Source organism: Hypomesus nipponensis, chromosome 7, assembly GCF_054491055.1.
Source record: "Hypomesus nipponensis isolate SF chromosome 7, ASM5449105v1, whole genome shotgun sequence".
NCBI lineage: Eukaryota > Metazoa > Chordata > Actinopteri > Osmeriformes > Osmeridae > Hypomesus > Hypomesus nipponensis.
In genome coordinates, this window is record NC_140367.1 from 3,554,146 (window position 1) to 3,561,213 (window position 7,068).

Consider the following 7,068-nt stretch of genomic DNA (forward strand, 5'->3'; position numbering starts at 1 on the left):
ATTGCTCCGCTGTTCTGAGTTGGGCAATTTGAATAAATTATTCTGGGGGGAAAAAAGAAGAAAAAAAATCACTCGGTGGGTTCATTTTGTGCGAAATTATATTTTCGCTGGAAAGGTTAATTTTGAAGGGAGCTTGAATGGCTGGAGCTGAGGGAGAGAGAGAGAGAGAGAGAGAGAGAGAGAGAGAGAGAGAGAGAGAGAGAGAGAGAGAGAGAGAGAGTGAGAGAGAGAGAGATCAGCCAGTATTGAAAAGAGGAGCACAGTGGAATAAGAGCATTGGAGAAAGGAAGGAGGGAGAAGGTGCAGGGGAGAGGGAGGAGGTTGAGGCAGGAGGAAGGAGGGAGGGAGGAGGTTGAGGCAGGAGCAAGGAGAGAGGGAGGAGGTTGAGGGAGGAGGAAGGAGGGAGGAAGAAGGGAAGGAGAAAAGAGGAGGTGGAGGCAGTTATTAAAAGCGATTGCATTTCCTACAGGACGTCTCAGGAGAGAAGAATCAGTGGAGATGTTAAACCTTGCTTGACACCCCAGTTGGATAATTGTGGGTGTGGGAGCTAATCAGCAGAAGATGTCTCCTCAATTTAAATCTTGTCAGTTAGTCGAGATTAGGCCCTCCTGTCCTGACCACCATTAGCTTTGTTGCATGTCAATGCGCCAGTGAAGACGTTGGCCTGGTCCGGCAGGGGAGGCAGAAAGGGGGGGGTGTGCTCGCTAGATACCAGCAGATTTATTCAACCTAAAACCAGTATGGCATTTTCAAGTCAAACCTTAAAAAAACAAGGGAATTTATGCAGGTCTTTTGAAATTGCATTTGTTACCACTGACCTAACCGGGCACCCGGTGGAATAAGCAATGCAGCTCAGACACACACAGAGAGGGAGAAAGAGGGAGAGGAAGAGAGAGAGGAAGAGAGAGAGAGACAGAGAGAGAGAGAGAGAAAAGAAAGGAGATGTGTTCCAGATTTTTGGGGTTGAAAAGCATTTCAGCAGTTCCAACAGTGCTGTACACAGTAAGGAGAGGCAGGGCAGTGAGGAGAGGCAGGGCAGTGAGGAGAGGCAGGGCAGGGGGGTGAACAGGGACTTGGTTCTCACACACACAATCAAAGAGCAGTACAATCCCAGCGCTGCAGAGGAAAAGCCATTAAATATACAGATCTGTACGTACTACTGTAACGCCACTCATCTCTCGCTCGCCTTTTAAGCTATGAATTATGGGATGGATGAGGGCAGAAAGGAAATCACAAGATCCAGACGTTCACGCCACAAATGACTAATAACATGTGACTGCGTGATCTCATTAATAAGAAAAGAAGGGAGTGTAATTTTAGCCCCGGCTGTCTTTAAAGGAGGGGGACTAATTCAAGAATGTGCAGTGAATTTTACAGCCTGGGTTTGCTTGGCATTGAGCCATGGCTCTGTGTTCCCCTGTGGTAAATATTTGTAACAGATTTTTCCTGCAGGACAAAAGCTCCTTTCAGAGCGTGGGTCCTGTAAGCCTGCAGTGAACGAGGGGTCAGGCCAGATAAACAACTCAGACGAGCCAAGATCACCGACTGCTGAGAGGCTTGGGCTGGGCTGGCTGCATACCATACCTCTCTCTCTCTCTCTCTTTCTCTCTGTCTATTCCTCTCTGTCTATTCCTCTCTCTCTGCCTCTCTCACACTCCCTCGCTCTCTCTCACACTCCCTCTCTCTCCCTCTCTCTCCCCCTCTCTCTCTCTTTCTTGCTCTCTCTCTCTCTCTCTCTCGCTTTCTCTCTCTCTCCCTCTCTCTCTCTTTCTTGCTCTCTCTCCATCAAACTTGCTGAGTGCTGACAGATGTTTAAGCTGGGGGCTCAATGGAAGTTCTTCTTAGTTCTTTTTCATCTCTTTCTATGTTTCCTTGTCTAGTCTTCTTCCATTCTTTCAACCTGCTTTCTTACTTTTTACAGTAAGCTATTTATTATAGCCAAATGTAAAACTGTAAAGTCCACAGTGTATGGCCTATGGATTCAACCTAGACTTAAAGTAAACAACCAGCATTCATAATAAAACACTCATCCATCACCTCCTCCTGATTCCATGAACGACAGACGAATTGTAACATTCCTTTTTACCCCCGGTCTTGCCCGCTATCAGGTTCCTACCGGGCAGAATGAACCCCTGACATCGGTGTGTAGCACCACAACTACCTTGTAATGATCAGTTCTGACAAAACTGCCTGCCCCGGCGGCCCGGAGTCGGACACCCCAGCCAGCACCTTTCACGCTTGCGTCAGGGCGAGAAGGTGTGGACTCCAGACATTCGCGACTCAGATTAACGTCACCAAAGCCGGCAGCGGCAAGTATGACGAGTTCAAGGCCTCGGTTGCGTATGCCGGCAGGCAGGTAGGCAGGCGGTAAACAGTTGTTACCGTCTGTTTTTCTAGAGCGCAGACAAAGCCTCTCTGTGTGAGAGACATCAACTACAGCTGGGCCGAGCTGAAAGAGACATCGATCCGTAGCCACGCACCTCTCCTCCCCTCTGAGCTTTCCGATAACCGCCTGCTGCGGACACTGTGTTCCTGGATCAGCAGTCTGGCACGTGTGCATGCAGCCTGGACGTCTATTTAAGTTATGATTATTTGTGTGATTTTTTTCGATCATTGTTTTTAATTTGATTTTATTTTATATGAAAAGCAGTCATCTCTTAGGTATATACTATGCATCAATCCAGAAAATCTCTACATTGATGTTACCATTTTTTTAAAGCCTAAACGTCGTCAGCCAAAATGCTCCAAGATTGAAAAAAAATATATTTACACAAATTATATTTATATCTACACACATCAAATTGCCCTGTTTGTCTTTTCAGTTTGTGTTTTGACACACAGGTCTACTATTAATTCCATATGTTAAATACAAGTAAAATCAATGCAATGTTTGTAATGAGGAGGATGTTAAACAATTCAAACAGAAATATAAGAGTTTGCCTTTCACCTCTGAGATCTAATAGTGGCTTAATCATTAATTATTGATAAGGCTGGCAATTGATTGGTTAATCAGATAATGTAATTGAAAAATGAAAATCATCAGACTTGAGTGAGTGTCTGCCACATGCCAACCCACGAGGGGGGGGGGGGGGGGTTTGGGGGGGCTGTAGAGGAAGTGTGTGTGTGTGTGTGTGTGTGTGGGTGAAGGGGGGGGGGTCGATCTTGGGGGATCACCCCAACGTAGAATTTCATCATTACTGCCACACTATAAAAGCAGAGTGGTGATTAAAAGAACTTGATTGATTTGGCTCTCATTGGAATTAGCCGTCCCCGTTCAGTCACAAGAGTGTGTGAGTGGGGAGGGGCTGTGTGTGTCTGTGTGTGTTCATGTGTGGACATGCAGACGCATGTCTGAGAGAAGAGCAAGTGTGTGTGTGTGTGTGTGTGTGTGTGTGAAGGAGAGCCTGTGTTTCCATGTCGTCAAGAGGTGGCCCCACTCCCCCAGTTTTCACTCCTCATCCGTCTGCACTGCACTCTACCGACTGCGTACACACACACACACACACACACACTCCCCGCTCCGTGCTCCATGCTTAAACCCACCCAGAGAGAGACACACACACTGCCGCATGACACTAAAGATATTGATTTTACTATCCAGTGCAATGAATGATGGTCCTCAGCCAATTTCTGAATTTAGAAAATGAGTTCAATACTAATCATGATAGTGGAAGTGTTCTTTAAACTGCTGGAGTTGAGAGGAAATGACATGGAGGAGGGAGGAAGTCAGACGATTTGTGTTTTTGTGGCTTTGGAAAAAAAGAGGTTACGACTTAATGCCATGGGTGAAATTAAATAAAGAGGATGACAACAGAGTTAACAGTATGAAGAACTAAATTTTACCCTCAAATAAAATTACTGTTATTTGATATTTTCTCAACAGACTGCAAAAAAATAAAAATAATCTTATTTTATTTTTCACAACTCACAACTTTACATTAACTAATCCAGCTATTTTCATGCATCATTCTTTCACTTTTATGATGCAATTTTCTAGATACAACCTCACAGCCAGTGTGCTCCTGTATTTCATGCTTCATAAAGATAGAACTAGTTCACATTCTATTTTGCACCGCACAAATCGTCTATAAAAAAAAACAGGCACATAAATATTTAACATGGACTGTGTTTGGATGGAAAGAAACTATCGATGTCAAATTAAACAACAGATATGCAGAATATCAGTCTACACAGGCTGTTACTTCTCTACCTTTTCCTTTAATAAAATGTATTGAACAACCATGCTAAATATTGCAATGTTTTGTGGGTGTGTGTGTGCAACTGTGTGTGTGTGTGTGTCTTTTATTTCGGCACAGGGGGGTGATATGTGTTAATCAGGAGGCCTCCACCCTGTGGAGGTGTTAATTCTACCCCCTGTTAGAGAGAGAGAGAGACAAAGGAAGAGAGAGCGGAAAAGGGACAAATGGAGAGAGCGAGAGAGGAAGACGGAGAGAGAGAGAGAGAGAGAGAGAGAGAGAGGGGGAAAGAGCGAGAGAGCGAGAGAGGGAGAAGGAGTGTGTACGAGAGAGAGATAGACAGATAGGGAGGTGTAGATTAACAGATAAAGGAAGGTCAGCCAGATACACAGCCTCAATGTTCTCCTGCTTGTCAAATGGCTGGCAGGATTAGACTGTAGTTCTCTCCTGCTTGGAGGAGGGGGTCAGGGGTCAACCATTTACCCAGTCCATTGGCCTGTCAATCAGCCCTGCAGGTAGGAGCATCTGCATAACCACAGGATCTGCAAGCTCCTCAGGCCTCGTCGGTGCAGTACTGAACCCCCAGCCCAGCCCACGTGTACCCTGACACCGTGGATTACCGCAAGCACACTCTCACAGGCGATCCAGGCATCGGAGTCGACTGGGCTTTATAGAGAAATACGGAATCGTATTGTAAAAACAGGCGGGCTGGAATCACCGACCATCGTTGGGGTTCTAGCCGTATGAATCTTATTACGGAAGACGTTTTCTGTCTTTTCATCGGTTTCCTGAAATTACGAGATGAATGGGAAAAAGGGAAAATGCATGAAACATGAAACTCTGCAAATTTGACTTATAACAAGCAAAATTACACCCTGCTGTCATTTAAATTATGGTTGCCCTCTATAAAGGTGTCTTTTAGGTACATTAATTGAATTCGGCACTATTTTCCAATAATAATCTGTAAAGTTCAGCCGTCCATCCTTCACAGCCACCTGCAGTGTGGCAGAGGAGGACATCTCTATTTCAGTGGCTTAATTTATTTTCATGATTCGCTGATAATGACTGCCTTGCCGGCTGTACATCAGAATTAACCTTCATTTCACTGAGGTATATTACGATGACAGTCCCCGACACATTTCACCTACACAAAGGGCATTTTCTCCCTCTCTCGCCACCCGCTCCGTAATCATCATGGGCACACCAAGATTGTTTGATAGCCGATTAATTTTCACAGGAAATCAAGTGGCCAACTCTTTTCTCCCCCTCCAACCATCCATCCCCCAACACACACACACACACACACACACCCAACACACACACACACACACACACACACACACACACACACACACACACACACACACACACACACACACACACACACACACACACACACCCAACACAACAATAACGGCTGGCCTACTTGCACACCAATGACGTTTGCTAGCAATTATGTGTTTTATTTAATCTTTCCTTTAACCCCCTTCCCCCCTTCCCCAATTCTAAATAGTAATTTTCACAAACTACCCCCCCCCTTATTCACCCCCTCCTTTATTTCTGATATTTCTGGCCTGGTTAATTTATTTTCTTCTATGCCAACATAACAAAAGTCTTGTAGATTAATCAGAGACATCAAGCGGGCGAGAAAGACAGAGAGAAAGATGGGGTGGGGGGGGGGGGGGAGGGTAGGGGGGGGGGGTGGGGGCGGTGGGGTGGAGTGAAAGAAGGAGAGAGAGAGGCTTCTAATTTCTATGCAAGCCATTAAGAGTCAGACATAAATTCCGCCATTTGCTATGGTTTCAGTCAAAAGATTTCATCAGGGACCCGGCATCCTGTCAGGAAGCAGGGGTGTATCACTTCTGGCCTGCTCTTCCCCTCAACAGCTCTTTGTTCTTACGCTCTTTGTAGGACCCAGCCACTAAAAAGAGCCCTGCGCAAATGACAATAATAGATTTGGCTAAGCAGCGCGACAGCACCCATGATAGCCTATTTAGAGGGAAACCGAGGCAACATTCAATTTATGGTATTAACCCAGGCACATGCAAAGGTTGGCAAAAAAAAAGTGATTAAGAAATTACGGAATTGGTCCTCAGTGCTTGAAGTATTTTCATTTATTTTGCCTCTCATTCATCTGTCATTGACATGGTGTGTATAATGAGGGGGGTTTGATAATTAGAATATTCCAGAGAGCAATGCGGGAAGAGAAGACTGCTGGAGATGAGGGCAAGAGCCATGCTCTCCCTCTGGAGGTCTTTCTCTCTCTCCTTCTCTAACACTGCCTCTCTCTCTCTTACTTACACTCACTCTCTTTTCCTCTGCCCTCTCATTCTTCATTTCTTTCTCTCTTCTCTTTTCCTCCAAGCCTTCCTTGTGAGAACAGACGGAGCTAGACATGGTCCAGGAGTGTGTGACTGTGTGTGTGTCTGTGTGCATGTGTGTGTGCGTGTGTGTGTGTGTGCACGCGTCACCGATCCCAAGCCACTCTGCCTGCAAATAAATATAATCAATCCTCCATTTACATACAAATAGGCTTCTCCCTCTCATCCCGGTAATCTGTGTGCCTCTACACACAGGAAAATCACATTCTCCCCCCTCCACTATTTCATATTTATCGTCAAGATGGCTTATTGATAGTTTTTTTTTCTTCTTCCTCCCCTTCTTTTTTTTTTCTTGGCAAATTTTCCACTTGATTTTATTAGCGGATATTGAAGGCATGTGTGTCTGACGAGGCTCATCGGCGTCACAACGACAGCCCAGAGACCAGGAGGGCTGTTGACATTGTCACTTCTCTCCCTCATCACCGCTTACCACTGCTTACCGCTCACAGATGGGTGTGTGAGCGTGTGTGTGTGTGAGGTGTAGAAGAGGG